The sequence below is a fragment of the Pristiophorus japonicus genome, chromosome 14, assembly GCF_044704955.1.
Source record: "Pristiophorus japonicus isolate sPriJap1 chromosome 14, sPriJap1.hap1, whole genome shotgun sequence".
Lineage (NCBI taxonomy): Eukaryota > Metazoa > Chordata > Chondrichthyes > Pristiophoridae > Pristiophorus > Pristiophorus japonicus.
The window spans coordinates 71,415,067-71,435,842 of NC_091990.1; the positions used below are offsets into that span (position 1 = coordinate 71,415,067).

At 48.9% G+C, this 20,776-nt stretch overlaps 1 long non-coding RNA gene across 1 annotated transcript; it reads left to right on the plus strand.

Annotated features, from left to right (window-relative positions):
- The first annotated feature begins 1,802 nt into the window (after positions 1-1,802).
- On the plus strand, positions 1,803-14,283 carry LOC139279946 (uncharacterized). Its single transcript, XR_011596559.1, has 4 exons — positions 1,803-5,935; positions 6,051-6,213; positions 6,452-12,365; positions 12,496-14,283. It is a non-coding gene; the product is annotated as an uncharacterized lncRNA (long non-coding RNA).
- The last annotated feature ends 6,493 nt before the right edge of the window (positions 14,284-20,776 follow it).

Sequence of the window (20,776 nt, forward strand, 5' to 3'; positions counted from 1 at the left end):
TCTATGTTTCTATGTCTATGTTTCTATGAGGAGAAATTTTTTAACTCGGAGGGTGGTGAACCTGTGAAATTCTCTACCACAGAAGGCTGTGGAGGCCAAGTCACTGAATATATTTAAGAGAGAGATAGATAGATTTCTTGAAACAAAAGGCATCAAGGGGTATGGGGACAAAGCGGGAATATGGTGTTGAGATAGAGGATCAGTCATGATCATATTGAATAGCGGTGCAGACTCGAGGGGCCGAATGGCCTGCTACTGCTCCTATTTTCTATGTTTCTATGTAAAGGTATCAAGTGATATGAAGCTAAGGCTCTATTAATGGAGTTGAGGCACAGTTAGCTAATTGAATGGCAGAACAGGCTCGAGGGGCTGAATGGCTCACTCCTGTTCCTATGACAGTTGCGCATCATACCCATCAACTCAGGTGGGTTTAAGCCCTCAAGATAGATGTATATCACCCCTGGGACAAGTGTGTATCATTCCCCCCCGACAGGTGTGTATCATCTCCCAATACAGGTGCGTACATGTCTCCTGGACAAGTGTGTATCACTGTATCACCCCCTCCCCGACAAGTGTTGTATCATCCCCCATGGTGTGTATAAGGCTACAGGGCAGGTGTGTATAAGCCTCCCCGACAGGTGTGTGCATAAGCTTCCAAGACAGGTGTGTATCACCTGCCCCAAACAGGTGTTGTATCATCCTCTTCCCCGCCCCCACCCCAAGACAGGTGTGTGTAAGTATCCGGGACAGGTATGCATAAGACTACAGGGCAGGTGTGTATCAGCCTCCCTGACAGATGAATATCAGCCTCCCCGGACAGGTATATATATCATCCCCCCCCCCCCGCCCCCAGACTGATGGTACTACCCTCCCCAGACAGGTGTGTATCACCTGCCCCAGACAGATTTGTACCAACCCCGCGAGACAGGTGTGGAACATTCCCCAAACCGGAACGTACCACACTCCCCAAACAGTTGTGTATCACCCACCCCAGACAGGCAAATATAATCCTCAGACAAGGTGTGTATTGCTCCCCACCCTAAGAAGTGTGTATCACCTCATCCCCCAAGACAGGTGTGTATCATCCTGCTGCTGAGAGGTATATAGCAGCCTCCCGAAACAGGCTTGCATCACCCCCTTCCCCAGGAAGGTGCCTACCACCCTCCCCAGATAGGTCCCCCCACCGCCCCAAAGACCAGAGTAGATCAGCCCCCTAGACAGGTGTGTATCACCCCTCCAAAGAGGTGTGTGTCACGCCATCCGCAGACAGATGTATATCAACCCAACTAGACAGGTGTATACCAGCCCCCCCCATCCCCAGACTGGTGTGCATCACTGCCCCCGCCCTCCCCAGATAGGTACGTATCCCCCCCCCCCCCCCCCCGCCCCAGACAGGTGCTTATCAACACTCCCCCCCCCCCCCCCCCCCAGGCAGGTGTGTATCACCCCTCCCTCCAGACAGGTGAGTATTATCGCCGCCCCCCCCCCCCCCCCCCAGACAGGTGTGTATCACTCCCTCCTCCCCCAGACAGGTGTGTGTAACCTCCCCCCCAGACAGGTGTGTATCACCCCCCCTCACAGACAGGTGTGTATCAACCCCCTCCCCCCAGACAGGTGTGTATCACCCCCCCCCCCCCCCCAGACAGGTGTGTATCACCCCTCCCTCCAGACAGGTGTGTATCATCCCTCCCCCCCCCGGACAGGTGCGTATCACCCCTTCCCCCCCAGACAGGTGCGTATCACCCCCCCCCCCCCCAGACAGGTGTGTATCAATCCCTCTCCCCAAACAGGTGTTACATCTTACAAAATACACTCGCTACAATTGAGTTAGGGGAATAACTCGTGGGTTTAATCAAATACTGCAGACAAGATGGATGCCATCTTAACTGCAAAACATGCTTTAGCAAGTATCGCCAATAGAGGGTGCTATGACCTAAACTCTTAACTCCAGGTTACTACAGCTCCTCCCCTTTTAGAACACGAATACCAGAACTTCCAAAACTTCAATAGGGTTGAACTTAAACAACAACAACATGTTTGGGAAAATCCAGTACTTGGATTTTTTAAGAACGTTGTTATATACATGTAGTTGTTCTGAAACAAGTCTCTTTCTATTCGACTAGGTATTGGTGAAAACAACAATATTACTGTTAAATGTCCAATGGTTGAATATTTACACATTATTGTCCAGAGAGTGTTTATTGGGTACTTGTAATTATATTTAAGTGTCAACACAAAACTTCGCTTAAGAGTCACAGATCTGCGAACGCATGTTGATCTGCGAGGTTTAGTTTCTGGTTTATTGTTTGGTGGGCTAGTCCGCTCGACTGGCTTTGGGCACTGTTCTTCCATCGATGGTTGTTGTACAGGGTCTGGAGCAATATCTACCTGTACTGTCAGTTGTTCACCAATCATCATCTCCCTCTCTGGTGACGAAGTGGGAAAAACTGGATCCATAATGGATGGGGAGGAAAAATGTCTGTAATGGATATGATCGACAAGACGTCGCCACACACATCCATCCTCAAGTTGGAATTGGTACATGAGATGGCCAATCAATGCTGTGACATAACCTGCAAGCCATCTTGGTCATGTTCGAAGTTCTGCACTTAGACGGTGTTGTTGACACACTGAACGAGCGAGATTCTCCTGTGTGAGCTGCTTGTTATTAACGCGACGTTGGACAGCTGGACGGACTAAGTCAACTCGTGTCTGTGGTTGTTGATTCATCAACATTTGAGCTGGCGACAATCCTGTCGTGGAATGCGGTGTGATGCGATATGTCATCAAGAATCGCAATTACTTTGTTTCAACTGTACCTCCATTCATGCGTTCATTCCAGTTTTGAATGACTGAACCGCTCTTTCAGCCAAACTATTGGATGATGGGTGGAATGGCGCTGATCTGACCATCTTAATGCCATTGATTCTCATGAACTCCTCGAACTCTGCACTGGTAAAATTACTGCCATTATCCATGACAATGATCTCTGGCAATCCATGTGTCGCGAAAGTCTGACGAAGCTTTTCCACTGTAGCTTGTGATAATTGCGTTGTGCATAGCGTGATATCAAGCCATTTGCTATGCGTCCACGATAATCAGAAATATTCGGCCCATAAATGGACCTGCATAGTCCATGTGAAGACGCAACCATGGCCAACTGAGCCACTACCAGGAGCAAAGTGGCACGACTGGAGATTTCCATGAGGTTTGACAAGCAGCACTTTGCTTAACTTTGTTCTCCAGATCCTTGTCCATACTAGGCCATCATAGGTAGCTGCGACCCAATGACTTCATACATGAGATTCCCAGGTGTGATTCATGTAATTTCTCAACGCTACGCTGTCAGCCTCGTGGGGGAGATAACAACTCCTGACCCCCACATGATACAATCATCTTGATCGCTCAATTCATATTTGCGACAGATGTACGGCTTCATCACCGTATCCTCATACTCCTGTGGCCAACCATTCATTAGGAATGACCGCACTTGTGATAGTATTGGATCTCGTCCTGTCCACAAGACGGAATTTTTTCAGGGCTGACCAGAGTTGACTCCAGGTAATCCATGGACATAATTAGCTGGAATACGTACATGGGCGAGCGTGTGGGGTAATGGCAATCTGCTCAATGCATCAGCATTACCATTTAACTGTCCAGGTTTGTAGAACAAATGATAGTCATATGCCGAAAGTGTAAGAGCCCATCGCTGAATTCTGGACGACGCCATGGTGGGGTATTGCTTGCTCCACACTGAACAAGCCGAGCAATGGCTTGTGGTCGGTAGAAATCTCAAATTTCCTGCGATACACATACTGGGGAAATGTTTTCACTTCAAATATCATCGCTAATCCTTCTTTGTCCAACTGCGAATAATTGCGCTCTGGCGGTGATAGCGATCACGATGCGTTCGCGATTGGATGCTTTGTGCCATCGGACATATGGTGGGCTAGTACATCACACGATAACACTAACTCCTTCTCTGGATCGTTGTGTACAAGCACTTTTGCTGACATTCACAGTTCTTTGGATGCGTGGAAGGCTTCCTCCTGTGCTGGACTCCATGACCAGCGTATGTGTTTCCTCAACAGATGATGCAGTGGAGCTAGAACTGACAATAAGTTCGGCAAAAACTTAGCATAGTAATTGAGGAGACCCAAATACGACTTCAACTCTGATATTACGGGGTACTGGTGCATCCCTCACAGCCTGCACTTTCTTCATCGTGGGATGCAGGCCTGCAACGTTGATGCGGTGACCGAGGTGTTGTGAAAAACACACATTTCTCTCGCTCCAGGCGAAGTACTGTGCTTTGTAGACGGTGAAGTACCTTCTCAAGATTAGCGATGTGCTTGGACTCTATGCCCTGTCACAAGGATATCATCGAGAAAAGCAACAGCTTGCGACATATCGGCTAACAAGCTTTCAGTTGTCCGTTGGAAGATTGCGGGTGCCGCTGAAATGCCAAAAGGCATTCCTCTGTACTGAAAATAACCCTATGTGGGTATTAATTGTCACGTGTTCACGTGATTCATCATCCAGCATGAGCTGCAGATAGGCATGGCTGAGATTTTGCTTACTAAACGTTTTCCCACCCGACATTGCGACAAAGAGTTCCTCCACACGAGGAAGTAGTTATGTATCCTCGTGTATGTCCTGTATCTGTATAGATCCACATTCGCTACTTTATTGGCCGTGAACTTGTAATCACCACATTCGAATGTTACCGGGCTCTTTAATCACTGGAACTATGAATGCTGCCAAACGAGAAAATGTCTGGTTCAGTTACCCCAATTTTCTGGAGTCTATCAAACTCGTCTTCCACCTATTGTTTCATTGCGAAAGGTATGGTTCTTGGCTTGCAGAACCTGGGCTTAGCATCCGATTTAATGTTTATTTGTACTGTCTGACCTTTGAGTTCTCCCAAGCCATCGCGAAACAACTTCTCGTGTTGCTCCATAATCGCTGCAGCAGATGACATTTGTCTCACCTGGTGAATGTCCGGCCATGCTAATCGTAGATGGCAGAGCCAATCACATCCAAGAAGGTTTGGCCCTTGGCCTGATACGACGAGAAGTGGGAGTTGAGCTGTTTGACCACTGTGTTCAACCACGACTACAGCCACCGACCACTGGAATTTTCTGCCCTGTATATGTGCATAACTCTACATGAGTACCATTACGTAGTGGGGGTTTGTTATCCCCGTATACAGACTCGTAGCTTCTCTTACTTATAATTGAAACTGAGGCTCCAGTGTCTACTTCCATGGACACTTTATTTACTCTAGTTAATCAATATGTTTGTGAGCAACAGTGGCTCTTTATGTTATGACAATGGCCTCAATTTTCCCCAATGCCGTTTTTTGGCGTATTGCCAGCGTTACGCCCATTTTTCTTGGCCCCAAATACTCCCAAAAAAAGTAGCAAGTTTCCCCGTTCTATTTTTTGAAATTGGTGCCACGCAGCCTGTCCTGTAGCTTCAAGGGGTGGAGCCTAATGTCTGCGCTGAAAAAACGATGCCTCCCCTTCCCCCCCCCCCCCACCCCCTTTGCGCATGCGCGGGGGAAAAAAGGGACATTTTTGAGGTGAATCCTATGGCGCACATGCCCAGTACAGCTCCCGGTCTGCGTTCAGCGATTTTTAAAGAGAATATTGTGAGTGAGAACTTTAATTCTCATTCGAAAAATTGGAGCTGCAATACAAGATGCAATGCGCTTCAAGGACCAAGAATTTTTTACAGGATGGAGGTACTAGTTACTGTGATTGAGGGCAGATGGCACGAGCTGGACACCAGCAGAGGTCACATAAAAGTTCCACCGAAAGAAATGAAGAAAGGCTGGAACCAACTTGCAGAAGATTACTGTGCAATGGTGACCACCCCGAGGTCTGGAGGCCAGTGCAAAAAGAAGTGGCAGGACCTTGATCAATGAGTTAGTGTAAGTAATATTTTCATTTTTTCAATGGAATTTCAATTGTAAATGTGACCAGCTGTATATGTCACACCAAGCAGAAAGACACCCTCTCTAAAAAGTTATACTTTCATCTTTGCAGATGAAGGTGGCACACAACAAAAGGGAAAGAACTCGAACAGGAGGAGGCCCGGCAAATCTGCACCCACTGACACCCTTGGAAGAGAGGGTCGCTGCTTTGATGGGTCCTGCCTGGAGAAAAGCAACCACTACTGCACAAGCTGAGCCCACACTCGAGGGAGAGTGTAAGTCCTGCAAATTCCACAGTCTGGCTTTGCTACATGTTAAGTACTGCGCGGGCTAGCCACGCTTCGGTTCATGGGAATGTTTCGTCAGCTATGCTTCGGTTGATGCATTGTGCTATCATTCATCGTGGTCCTTCAAATGATCCTGCTGCCTGCACTGTATGTGCCTACTCATGCCACCCACCATGCCCCCTCCTCTGTTGCTAACCATTTGTCTGTTCTGTTATATTTTTTACAGAACTTGAGGCCAACCCTGACGAGGCTGAAGCTGATGCAGAAGAAGATTCAGACGGGCGAGCCTGAAGAGGAGAACATCTTCCAATCCCACCTTCCAAACCAAGTGCATGGGGGAGAGAGGGAGGAGGAGGTGATGGATGAAGCCCACACTGTTGTATTCATTCTGGAGGAGGTATAGGTGCCACCCATTGAGGTTCCAGTCCCTTCCCTGAGTGATATGAGTGTTAGTGGGACATTCCATGGTTTCCCATCATCCGAGGCTGGGGATTCCAGTGGGATGCAGCGAGGCACACCCAGAGCCCCACCGTCTAAGGCTGCAGGTCCCAGTGGCAATGTGCGACATGTTGTATTCCCGGTCAGCTTCCGTCCGAGTTACGCGTAGGAGCGTCATGAACCAGGTGGCGAGGACGTACCCTTTGTCACCCAGCAGCCAGCCCTGCCCTTCTGGCTGCTGCTGAAACATGGCAGATATAACACTCTTGCATAGGATGAACGCATCATGGGTGCTCCCAGGGTATCTTGCATCAACTGACATGTTGCGATGCATATCGTCACACACGAGCTGCACATTAACGGAGTGGAAGCCTTTTCTGTTCCTGTACATCTCTGAATCCTCCAAAGGTGCTTTCAAGGCGATGTGGGTACAATTAATGCAGCCCTGTACCTTTGGGAAGCCAACAATCCTGGAGAAGCCCACAGCGCTTTCACACATTGCCTGGGCGGTCATGGGGAACTTTATGTAGTCATTCCTCCGGGCATATAGTGCAGCAGTCACCTGCCGAATGCAGATATGTGTTGCATGTTGAGAAATGGAGCACACATCCCCAGTTGTGGCCTGGAACGATCCACGTGCATAGAATGAAAGTGCAGCTGTAACCTTCACTTCAACTGACAAAGCAGTCCTGCTGATGCTTCTAGGTTGCAGGTCTGCTTTTATTAACTCACAGATCTCGCTTACAACTTATTTGTGGAGGCGCAGCCTTCTGACACAGTCTGCATCACTCAGGTGCAGTTCCGAACGCCTGTCTCGATATACCCGATGTGGGTAAGGCCTCCACCCATCACGCTACGGACTCTGAGGTTCCTCATGCGATGACGTCGAATCAATTGTCTCCTCCGCAGCACCATCATGCAGAAGGCTTGCACAAGAAATGGCATTGTCAGTATTGTCCCCTTGATTAAATTGTGCCTTTGCAAGAAGCTCAAATACGCAGGCAGGACAAGGTTCTTTGTTCTCTCTCTCCCCTAGTATGGACCACACCCAGGTCTGAGCAGGCGCAATGATTGGGAACCCCCCACCTCCACCCCCGGGCTTCATTTGATGCATGGTGTAAGGCTTCTCATGCCTTCCATTCGCCTTCCACAGCCCCCCAACCCCCCCCGGCTTCTTTTCAAGCTGAGCCCCTGTCTCCGGGCGAGGGACCGATTCTGCCGGCCGACACTCCAACCCTCGAGCCCGGTTTGGAGACGTTCGGTGGTGGCGTGTCAGTATTTAAAAAATCAAAACTTAAAGAATTCCATTAAACTTCCATTCCTGCATTTTAAGTTTTAAAAATTTAAGCTTGATTATGCATATTTATGTGTTCTTGACTCCCTCCAAAACTTCGCCTAAAAACAATGGCGTCTTTCTGCTCCGATTTTTTAATGTGCACTGGTTTTCCTTGAGTGCCCAGAATGTTTTTCGGGAGTGGTCACATAGCCGTCCTAGGAGAAATGTAAATTGGCCAAACTTGCATAATTGTGAAAAACTGGCACAGATATCAGGTTACGCCCCCATGACGCAAAAAAAACTAACCTAAAAAAATCGTAACTAACTGAGTTACGCTGGCGCACAAAGATTGGGGAAACTTAGATTTTTTAATTTAGGCCAAAAAAATGGTGCAAATCACTGGGGAAAATTGAGCCCAGTCTTGTACATTGTATAGTTACTGGCTACTGGTACACTCTCCTCACTATCCACATCCCTCTCAGCGTGGTATGTTTTGTGCTTCATACTGAACTGTGCCTGTCGCTGTTAGTGTGGGTGTTGGTTTTCCACTTTGACACATCTTTGCCAAATGTCCTTGTTTTCCACAAGTGTGACACATATACGAGCAAACTCTGCAGTCATTTGCCGCGTGATCTCTACGTCCACACCATACTTGTTTGTGTGTTTGTGACTGTGGCCTTGTCTAGTGATTCTCCTTGGGCCTGGTAACCGCTACTTTGTGGGCTTGCTGCCTATGTGTAGGACCCACTGTTTCAGTGTTCCTTTGTGTTATGTATGTAAACAATATAACTGTGTAAGACTTGCCACCAGAGGGCGCACCTGTTGGAGGCCCAAGGGTCACCTGCATACCTGATACAAGCAAGTATAAAAGGTTGTCTGCCATGCTGCTTTGGTACTCTAGAGTTTTATTAAAGAGACTAAGGTCACATCAGTTTAAGCTTACAGTACTCAGTCTTGTGGAGTTATTCTAAACAACAATTGGCGACGAGTAACAGATCACGAACTTTCACGCGGTTATGGCTGCCGTTGGTATTCTTGAGCGATTTATAGAGGGTGATGATTGGGAAGCCTTCGTTGAACGTCTCAACCAGTACTTTGTGGCCAACGAGCTGGATGCGGACGTTAAAGCGATCAAGGCAGGGCGATTCTCCTCACCATTTGTAGGTCTACAACATACGGTCTCATCAAGTATCTGCTAGCACCGACGAAACCAATGGACAAAACATATGCAGAGTTGTGTGCGCTGGTTCGGGAACACCTCAAGCTGAAGGAGAGCATCTTAATGGCCAGGTATCACTTCTATACGCACCATCGCTCTGCGGGCCAGGATGTGGTGAGCTATGTCGCCGACCTAAGACGCCTTGCGGGACCTTGCGATTTTGCTGGATATTTGGGGGAAAAGCTGCGGGACTTTTTCATGCTTGGAATCGGCCACAAGATCATTCTTCGCAAGCTGATGTCTGCCGAATCCCCAGACCTGAACAAGGCCATCACGATAGCCCAGGCTTTCATGTCCATGAACAATAATACTAAACTCATATCTTCTCAGCATCGAAGCTCACCGGCAAGTACTGTGCAAAAAATAATGCAGTTAGCAGGCAGAACTGTACATGGCAGGGCCTACACATCTGCAGCTGCAAGACCTAGGATGACTCAGAGTCCGCTGTGGGGCGTGAATGCGAATCCATTAACACCATGTTGGCACTGCGGGGGTAATCTTAGAGCTCATCAATGTCGATTCAAGCACTATGTGTGCAAAGGTTGCGAAACAATGGGGCACCTCCAGCAAATGTGCAAACGTGCTGCGACTCACCACGTGGCAGAGTCGGCAGAAGATGGTTGATCCGAAGCGGATCATGCAGAACGAGCAAGAGAGGCAACTCAACCCAAGACCGAGGAAGAAGTGTATGGGGTACACACCTTCACCACCAAGAGCCCTCCTATAATGCTGAAAGTCAAATTAAATGGCATTCCAGTTTCCCTGGAGTTGGACACGAGGGAAAGTCAGTCAATTATGAGCTAGAAGGCCTTGAGAAACTGTGGGGCAACAAGGCACAAAGGCCCAAACTGAGCCCGATTTATACAAAGCTGCGCACTTACACCAAAGAGCTCATACCAGTCATTGGCAATGCGGCAGTGAAGGTATCGTACAATGGAGCTGTGCATGACTTATCACTGTGCATTGTACCAGGCGATAGCCCAACCCTGTTCGTCACAAGGCTCGAGCGGTTCCGTATATGATGAGGGAGAATGTCGAGATCGAACTGGACAGACTTCAATGCGAGGGAATCATAATGCCAGTTGAGTTCAACGAGTGGGCCAGCCCAATTGTTCCGGTGTTGAAAAGCGATGGCACGGTCAGAATCTGTGGAGACGACAAGGTAACGATCAACCGAGTCTCGTTACAAGACCAGTACCCACTACCCAAGGCGGATGACCTGTTCGCAACGTAAGCAGGGGGGAAGTCGTTCACCTAATTGGATTTAACCTCCGCTTACATGACACAGGAGCTGGCTGAATCTTCGAAAAGATTGACGTGCATCAACACGCACAAAGGACTGTTTATATACCACAGATGTCCCTTTTGGAATTCGCTCGGCTGCTGCCATTTTTCAGCGGAACATGGAGAGTCTGCTGAAATCGGTTCTGCACACCGTTGTGTTTCAAGACGACATCCTGATCACCGGTCGTGACACTATCGAACACCTGCACAACCTGGAAGAGGTTCTAAGTCGACTAGACAGAGTGGGACTCAGGCTGAAATGCTCCAAGTGTGTTTTCCTGGCGCCAGAGGTCGAATTTTTGGGGAGAAAGATTGCGGCAGACGGCATCAGACCCACGGACGCAAAGACAGAGGCTATCAAGAACGCACCCAGACCACAGAATGTGACGCAGCTGCGTTCGTTCCTGAGACTCCTCAACTATTTTGGTAACTTTCTACCCGGGTTGAGCACTTTGCTGGAACCATTGCACCTGTTGCTACGTAAGGATGACAACTGGGTTTGGGGTAAATCTCAAGAGACATCCTTTGATAAGGCCAGAAACCTGCTCTGTTCCAACATTTTACTTGTATTTTATGAGCCGTGTAAATGTTTAGTGCTAGCTTGTGATGCATCTTCGTACGGAGTTGGGTGTGTGTTCCAGCAAACCAATGTACCAGGCAAACTGCAAGTCTATCTAAGGCTAAAAGAGCCTGCAGTATGGTCGAGAAAGAGGTGTTAGCATGCGTATACGGGATTAAGAAACTGCACCAATACCTATTTGGACTCCGGTTCAAGCTTGAAACCGACCACAAACCGCTCATTTCGCTGTTTTCAGAATGCAAAGATATAGGGCCCAAGTTTCGGCATCTGTTGAATAGGGCGCACCTCCGAGACTTACGTGATATGCCTGGGCTCGAAGGTGCGCTGGAATAAATTACTGCAATTCTCCGGTCCTCCTGGACTGTGGCGTGGCGCAGCGTTGTCTTCCTGGGGCGGAGCAAGCCTATAGTACTCTGCAGGTGGGTGGGGCTAAGCCCCTGTGTGCCTAAATGCAGCTGGCATTGTTGCGTGTGCGCGTTGCAACGTGCTGCGCACTGGAACCTCGACCTTGGCAATCGGCCATTTAAAGCGAGAACGTGGCACTTATTTAAAGCTGGCTGGGATTTTTGGTTGCAGGTAGGAAAAGGATTGAACATTATTTTATTGCTTCTTGTGCAAAGGTGCTACATGGGTGCAAGAAGGACATTTAAAGGGAAAACGTGGCACTCTGTTACAGCGAGCTGTGTGATTTATGGGTGCAGGAAGGGAAGGAGTGAAAAGTCTTAAGTGATTCTTGGAGTGCAAAGGGGTGCTGCACACGTGCATGCAAGAAAATGACTGTTTTCAATAATCACTGAGTGGAAATCCAGTACCTGTACAGCAATGCAAGAACGTGCAGCGAGAACGAAGAACTTCTTGCATGACGAAGTCGAGACACTAGTTAATGTCATTGAGGCTAGATGGTAGGAGCTGGACACCAGCAACAGAGGCCGCACAAAATTGGCACCCAAAGAAATCAAGAAACGCTGGGCCCTCCTTGCAGATGAATACTGCGGAGTGGTGAATACCAGGAGATCTGGAGCCCAGTGTAAAAAGAAATGGCAGGACCTTTGTCAAGTCGTTAGTGTAAGCAATATCTTCATTTTCTCAATGGAATTGCAATTCTAAATGTGACCAGCTGTATATGTCCCACCCAGCAGAAAGGCATCCTCTCTTAAAAGTTATATTTTCATCATTGCAGAAGAAATTGGCTCACAACAAAAGGGAAAGACCACGAACAGGAGGAGGCCCGCCAAATCTGCACCCACTGACACCCTTGGAACAGAGGGTCGCTGCCATGATGAGTCATGCCTGGAGAAAGGCAATCAGTGATGCACAAGCTGGGCCCATACGCTTGGGAGAGGGTAAGTCCTGAAAATGCATCGTGACCCTTTAAATTAACCTGCTGCCTCGCCTGCTATGTGCGAGACTATCCATGTCACCCATCCTTCCCACTCCTGTGCTGCTAACCATTTGACTGGTTATATTTTGCAGAACATGATGTCAATCCAGAAGATTCAGAGGAAGAGTCGGATGCATGCGATCAAGACCAAGGTGGTGACGGGGAGGAGGGGTGAATGGATATGTGTTCAGGGAAGAATGTCGATCGTAATATGGATCAGTTCAGATAGGGCCTCACTATCCCAGAGAATACCATGAATTCTCCTACAACATTCCACTCCTTCATCCACCCCCCCATCCTTCCGTGGTGCTTTAAGTTCTGATGCGGCATGTCATTGTCTCCTCGCGTACCTATCCGCGCTTAGTGATGCAAGTTCTGGTAAGACTTGGTTTCACATCCTTTGAGGTTGAGAGTCACGGTGGTGGAGGTAGAATGCAGTGTGGAACACCCAGGGCCCCATTGTCACAAGAAGCGGGTCCCAGTGGTGGTGGTGGTGGTGATGGTGGTAGAATGCAGCATGTAGCACCCAGGGCCCCATTATCAGAGGTGGAGGGGCACAGTGGTGGTGGTAGAATGCCGCGTGGAATACCCAGGGCCCCATTATCAGAGGAAGCGGGTCCCAGTGGTGCTGGTATAATGCAGTGTGGAATACCCAGGGCCCCAGTGTCAGAGGAAGCGGATCCCAGTGGTGGTGGTGGTGGCGGTGGTGGAATGCAATGTGGAACACCCAGGGCCCCACCGTCCCACCCTGCGCCTCACACTGGAGTGGTGCCACGAGGCAGAGCCGGGCGGAGAGGAAGGAGAACCCGAGTAGGCTCTCCTGAGATGCACTGTTCTACAAATGGGCTTGATGTTATTATATTGGGTGTGGAGGGCAATGACCTTACCCGTTCACTCGAGGGCACCATCAGAGGGGTTGGTGATGAGTTGACAGTGCTGTGTGGGCAAATAGCAGTTATGCCACGTGAACTGAGTGCGGGAATGGCACGGCCAGTGGAAATGCTGGCAGAGGCCATCGAAAAGTTAGCTGCTGCAATAAGCGCACACCTCCCTACCAATCAAATACCCCTTCCACTGCAATCCCAGTATCAGTCTCTGTAGAGATCCAAGCAGAGACTCCCCTCTCTCTCCCCCCTACCCCACTCTCTCTCTTCCCCTATCCACCCTCTCTTCCCCCCACCACCCCTTCTATTCCCCTACACCCCACCACCCCTTCTCTTCCCCTACACCCCACTCCATGAGGCAGTGCACATGCACCGAGATGTGGATGAGAGCTGGGTGCAGCCATTCTTTGCTGCTGGTGTTGATGTAGTAGATTTGATGCCACTGTTGGAAATGTTTGCAAATTGAAATTGTGTACTAAGTTTTGTAACTGTACAAGTATATAAGTAATCATAGAGTTTTTAAGTGATTACATTCATTGCGTTAAAGTTATCTTATAGTTGTTCAGTAATTCTGTTTACAGATTGAAATTGTTTACTACGTTTTCTAACTTTAGAACTATATAAATGTTTGGGGTTGTTAAGTGATCAGAAAGAGTCAAATCAAAATTGATACAACAGTGATTTTATTGCAGTAAAGTATATTGTAAAGATTTCAATGAAATGTATTGTACATTGAGACAGAATCATGACAAGAATGGTTTTATTATTATTGCACTAAAGTAAAGTACATTGTAAACATATCAATAAAGTTCATTACTTAATATTACAACTGATTAACATACCAAACACAATCTTTAAGGAACACCTGCAAAAGATATACATCCCTCATCCCTTCAGTCATGCGTGCCTCCTGCACCTAGCCATGACCAAGGGGCATGCTGGTGTGGTGTGTCGTGGCTCGGAGATCTCTCCTGCTGCAGTGGGATGGGTGTCCGTGGACCGTGGAAGCCAGCGACTAATTGCACTACAGTATCTGAAACACACAGATTGGTCCTGCTGCTGGCTGCGAGGGGTTGGGTTGGGGGCTGGGGGGGGTGGGGGGGTGGAACGGGGAGGGGAAGAGTGCTGTTGGGAGTGCAGGAGTGAGGAGGGACACACGGAGCGAAGGGTTGGAACGGGGGGGGGGTGGGGAAGAGTGCTGCTGGGGGTGTGGGAGACAATGGTGGGTTAGGGTGGCTTACAACACGTTACTCTTAACAGTCTGTCCCTGACGGAGGCACAATGCCAAACAGTTAGTTTTACAAATGAGGTGAGTCATTCAAGTAATAGGTTGGACTAATGGGGTATGATGATTTCCAAAGGATCAAATTAGCCATAATTAGGTGTTGATGTGCCTGCCTCAGCCGGGAGGCTACGCTTGTTTATTTATAAAAAGAGAAGCAACTATCCTCATTCAGCAGATATAAGGCAAGATATCATCAAAAGAGGTTTTTGGACATTTTAAATGATGTGTTTAATGCTTCAGTCCTTTTTGTGTTTAATTCCCACCCCCCGCCCCCTCCTCCTCTCCGGCTGTGCCTGCACTGAGCTTACCACTAGGTAAGGTTGTTCTGAACTTACAAAAGTGGGCACTTACTCCAGCCTAAGTTAGTTTGTAGTAAGTTTTCACTGCCGAAACTTGCAAAACAGGCCTGAGCGGTTGGACTCACCCCCGTTTGGAAAAAAAAATACCTTACCTAAAGCCAACCTCAACTAACTCAGTAGAACTGGAGCAAACTAATATCCGAGAATTGCAATTTCTAACATTCTCCAAACTAAACTAGTTGCTCCAAAAAACTAGGAGCAACTCCACCCGAAACTTGGGCCCATAAACACCAATGCTTCGTCCCGCATCCATAGATGGGCGCTAACATTGTCCACTTATGACTATGTTATCCGCCACAGACCAGGTGCGGAGAACTGTGCTGATGCCCTCAGTTGGCTACCATTGCCCACCATTGGGGTGGAAATGGCGCAACCCGCAGATTTGCTTCTGGTCATGGATGTTTTTGAGAGCAAGGGCTCGCCAGATCAGGACCTGAACCAGCCAGGATCCTGTGCTATCACTAGTAAAAAGTTGCATCCTCAATGAGAGCTGGTCGGCTGTTCCCGGGGAAATGCAAGATGAAATTAAGTCGTTTCACCAACGCAAAGATGAAATGTCCATCCAGTCGGATTGTCTCTTAGGGGGTAATCGCATGGCTTTGCCAAATAAAGGCAGGGAAACGTTTATACGCGACCTACACAGTACCCACCCAGGCATAGTCATGATGAAGGCTATAGCCAGGTCGCACGTTTGGTGGCCCAGCATTGACTCGGATTTGGAGTCATGTGTACACCAATGCAACACTTGCTCACAGTTGAGCAATGTACCAAGGGAGAGTCCATTTAGTCTGTGGTCATGGCCCTCCAAACCGTGGTCCAGGATCCACCTAGATTTTGCTGGCCCCCTTATAGGAAAGATGTTCTTAGTAGTAATGGACGCTTACTCTAAATGGATTGAATGTGTAATCATGTCATCCTGCACGTCCACTGCCACCATTGAAAGCCTCCGGGCCATGTTCGCCACCCATGGCTTGTCCGACGTCCTTGTCAGTGACATGGACCGTGTTTCACTAGCTCGGAATTCAACGAGTTTATGACCCGTAATGGCATCAAGCATGTCAGGTCTGCCCAGTTTAAGCCCACATCCAACAGTCAAGCGGAACGGACAGTCCAAACTATCAAGCAGAGCTTATCTCGGGTTCTGCTCAGCTACCGGACGCGACCCCACTTGCTTACCAGGGTTCCCCCGGTGGAATTGTTAATAAAGAGTGCACTCAAAACCAGGCTCTCCTTAGTCCACCCGGATATTAATGATCATGTGAAAACCCGGCGTCACTGGCAAAACATGTACCACAATCGCGCGGCTGTATCTCGTGACATTGATGTAAACATCCCTGTGTTTGTCCTTAATTACGGTTATGGTCCCAAATGGGTTGCTAGCACTGTCTTGGTCAAGGAAGGGAATAGAGTGTTTATTGTCAAACGATGTAATGGACAAACGTGCAGAAAGCATTTGGATCAGACCAAATTGCGGTTCACTGACAACCAGGAACAACTTGAAGAGAACATCACCATCATCGATCTACCAACACATACCCAACCAGCAATCGACCTCGCTGTCAATCAAGAGGATGAACCCACCATGCTAAACAGTCCGGTCAGACCAGCATGCTGCAGTGCAGCAATGGCCCGACCAACTCACCCACACCAGGGTTCGAACTCAGGCGTTCAACCAGGGAGCGAAGGGCCCCGGACCGCCTCAACTTGTAAATAACTTGTATCAAAGACTTTGGGGGGGGGGAGGGATGTTATATATGTAAACAATATAACTGTGTAAGACTTGCCGTCAGAGGGCGCACCTGTTGGAGGCCCAAGGGTCACCTGCACACCTCATGGAAGCGAGTATAAAATGCCGCTTTGGCACTCTGGAGTTTTATTAAAGAGACGAAGGTCACATCAGTTTAAGCTTACAGTACTCAGTCTTGTGGTGTTATGTCCTTGGCATTTTTCTTGGGCAACTCCATAGCTTGAATTGCTTTCTTGAATTCCAGTCAAGAATCTGAGAACAGTCTCCGCTTTACATGGTCATCATTAATGCCACATACTCAGCGATCATGCAACATATCAATCAGTGTCCCCCCATAATTATAGTGTTGTGCAAGGCGGCGTAATTCAGCAATACAATCTGCGGTTGACTCTCCCTGTTGCTAAATTCGAGAATTAAACTTGTATCTCTGCATGATAATTGACGGCCGTGGGTTGAAGTGATCCTTAGTGAGTTTGATACGTTCTTCAAAAGTCTTATCCCCTGGTTTATCTGGTGCTACAACGGTCAATGTTAGTCTGTATGCGTCAGCTCCACAAAAACTTAACAGAATAGCTCTCTGCTTACCGGCTATCTGCACATTGTTCGCCTCAAAACTGCTTCAACTGTTCCACATACAAAGGCCACGCTTCCTTTTCGAGTCGAAACTCACCGATGTTTCCGATGCTGGATTAGTGGTGAATGTTTTCCCTGTTTAACAGGATCCGATCTTCGTTGCCAATTGTTATATCTTACAAAATACACTCGATACAACTGAGTTAGGGGGAATAACTCGTGGGTTTAATCAAATACTGCCAGACAAGACGGATGCCATCGTAACTACAAAATATGCTTTAGCGAGTATCATTAATGGATGGCGCTATGACAAAATATCTTAACTCCAGGTTACCACAGGTATGTACTACCCCCTCTGACAGGTGTGTATTACGCCCCCCCCCCAAGAAAGTGTATATCACCTCATCCCCCAGACAGGTGTGTATCACCCCCCCCCCCCCCGAGACAGGTGTGAATCAATTTCCCAGACAGGTGTGTATCATCCCCCCGCCTCCCCCCCTCCCCCGAGACAGGTGTGAATCAATTCCCCAGACAGGTGTGCATCACCCCCCACCCCAGACAGGTGTGTATTACCGCCGCCAACCAAGCCCCCCAGACAGGCGTGAATCAATTCCACAGACAGGTGTGTATTAACCACTGCCCCCAGACAGGTGTGTATAACCCCTCCCCCAGACAGGTGTGTATCACCCCTCCCCCAGACAGGTGTGTATCACCCCCCCCCCAGACAGTGTATATCACCCCTCCCCCCAGACAGTGTATATCACCCCCCCCAGACAGGTGTGTATCACCCCCCCAGACAGGTGTGTATCACCCCCCCCCCCGACAGGTGTATATCACCCCCCCCCCAGACAGGTGTATATCCCCCCATCCACCAGACAGGTGTGTATCACCCCCCTCCCAGACAGGTCTGTATCACCCCCCCCAAGACAGGTGTGTATCACCCCCCCCAGACAGTTGTGGATCACCCCCCCCCCAGACATTTGTGGGTCACCCCCCCCCCAGACAGGTGTGTATCACCCCCCCAGACAGGTGTGTATCACCCTCCCAGACAAGTGTATATCACCCCCCCCCCCAGACAGTGTATATCACCCTCCCCAGACAGGTGTGTATTAACACCCCCCCCCAGACAGGTGTATATCACCCCCCCCCAGACAGGTGTGTATCACCCCCACCCCCCAGACAGGTGTATATCACCCCCCCAGACAGGTGTGTATTAACACCCCCCCCCCCGCAGACAGATGTGTATCATCCCCCCCCCCCCCAGACACGTGTATATCACCCCCCAGACAGGTGTGTATCACCCCCCTCCCAGACAGGTCTGTATCACCCCCTTCCCCAGACAGGTGTATATCACCCCCCAGACAGGTGTGTATCACCCCCTTCCCAGACAGGTCTGTATCACCCCCCCCAAGACAGGTGTGTATCACCCCCACCTCAGACAGGTGTGTATTACTCTTCCCCCCCCCCCTCTAGACAGGGTGTATGACCTCCCCCCCCCCACAGACAGGAGTGTATAACCCCCCCAGACAGGTGTGTATTAACACCCCCCCCAGACAGGTGTGTATCACCCCTCTCCCAGACAGGTGTGTATCACCATCCCCCCCTCCCCAGACAGGTGTGTATAACCTCCCCAGACAGGTGTGTATTACCCACCGCCCAAGACAGGTGTGTATCACTCCCCCCCCCCCGACAGGTGTGTATCAAACCCCCCCCGACAGGTGTATATCACTCCCCCCAAGCAGGTGTGTATCACCCCCCCCCAGACAGGTGTGTATCACCTCCCCCCCCAGACAGGTGAATATCAACCTTCCCCCCCGTGCCCCACCCCCTCCAGATTTGTGTGTATTACCCACCCAAACAGGTGAGTCAGGTGAGTATCACTCCCCCCACAGATGTGTATCACTCGCCCCAGATAGGTATGTATCACCCCATCCCCCCTGAGACGAGTCTGTACAATCCTTGAACCAGATGAGTATGTATCACCTCCACCCACCCCACGCCCCCACCCCCGCTCAGACAGCTGTGCGTTATTCCCCCAGACAGCTTCACCGAGTCATCAGGGAGGGGGAGAGTTACTTGACACTGTGTTCCAGGAGGCAGTCAGAGGGAGCTGTTCCATTAGGACGGGCTTCACTTGAACCGTGCTGGGACTAGTATCCTGGCGAATCGAATAACTAGGGCTGTAGAGAGGGCTTAAACTAAATAGTGGGGGGGAGGGTTCAGGTGAGCGGAAATTTTAAAAGTCAAGGAGAGAGGAGAAGGCAATTGAGCAGAGTAGCGATAGGCGTAATGTGTGTGACAGGAAGGGGCAGAGTGTATACACATCAGAAAGTGGGGTCAGAGCAGGGAAAAATGGTAAAAAGACAAAATTTAAAGTTCTTTATCTGAATACACGCAGCATTCCTAACAAGATAGATGAGTTGACAGCACAAATAGATATAAATGGGTCTGATCTGATAGCCATTGTAGAGACGTGGTTGCAAGGTAATGGTTGATGGGAGTTGTTATGACAGGAAGGTGTTTCCAGTGGGATTCCCCAGGTCTCAGTACTAGGTCCCTTGCTTTTTGTGATATACATCAATGATTTAGACTTGAATATAGGGGGTATGATTAAGAAGTTTGCAGATGATACTAAAATCGGCTGTGTGGTTGATAATGAAGAAGAAAGCTGCAGACTGTAGGAAGATATCAATCAACTGGTCAGGTGGGGAGAACAGTGGCAAATGGAATTTAATCCAGAGAAGTGTGAGGTAATACATTTTGGGAGGGCTAACAAGGAAAGGGAATACACATTAAATGGTAGGATACTGAGAAGTGTAGAGGAACAAAGGGACCTTGGAGTGCATGTCCGCAGATCCCTGAAAGTAGCAGACCAGGTGGATAAGGTGGTTAAGAAGGCATATGGAATGCTTGCCTTTATTAGCCTAAGCATAGAATACATGAGCAGGGGGGGTTATGCTTGAAATGTATAAGACACTGGTTAGGTCACAGCTGGAGTACTGTGTGCAGTTCTGGTCACCACATTACAGGAAGGACGTGATTGCACTAGAGAGATTTACGAGGATGTTGCCGGGAGTGGAGAATCTAAGCTATGAGGACAGATTGGATAGGCTGGGTTTGTTTTCATTGGAACAGAGGAGGCTGAGGTGAGACCTCATTGAGGGGTATAAAATTATGAGAGGCCTAGATATAGTGAATAGAAAGGGCCTATTTCCCTTAGCAGAGGGTTCAACAACCAGGGGGCATAAATTTAAAGTAATTGGGAGGTTTAGAGGGGATTTGAGGGGAAATTTCTTCACGCAGAGGGTTGTGAGAGTCTGGAACTCACTGCCTGAAGTGAAAGGGTAGTAGTGGCAGAAACCCTCACCACATTTAAAAAGTACTTGGATGTGCACTTGAGGTGCTGTAACCTGCAGGGTTACTCACCGAGAGCTGGAAAATGGAATTAAGCTGGATAGCCTCTTGTTGGCCGGCATGGACACAATGGGCTGAAATGGCCTCCTTCTGTGCTGATTCTATGAAGAT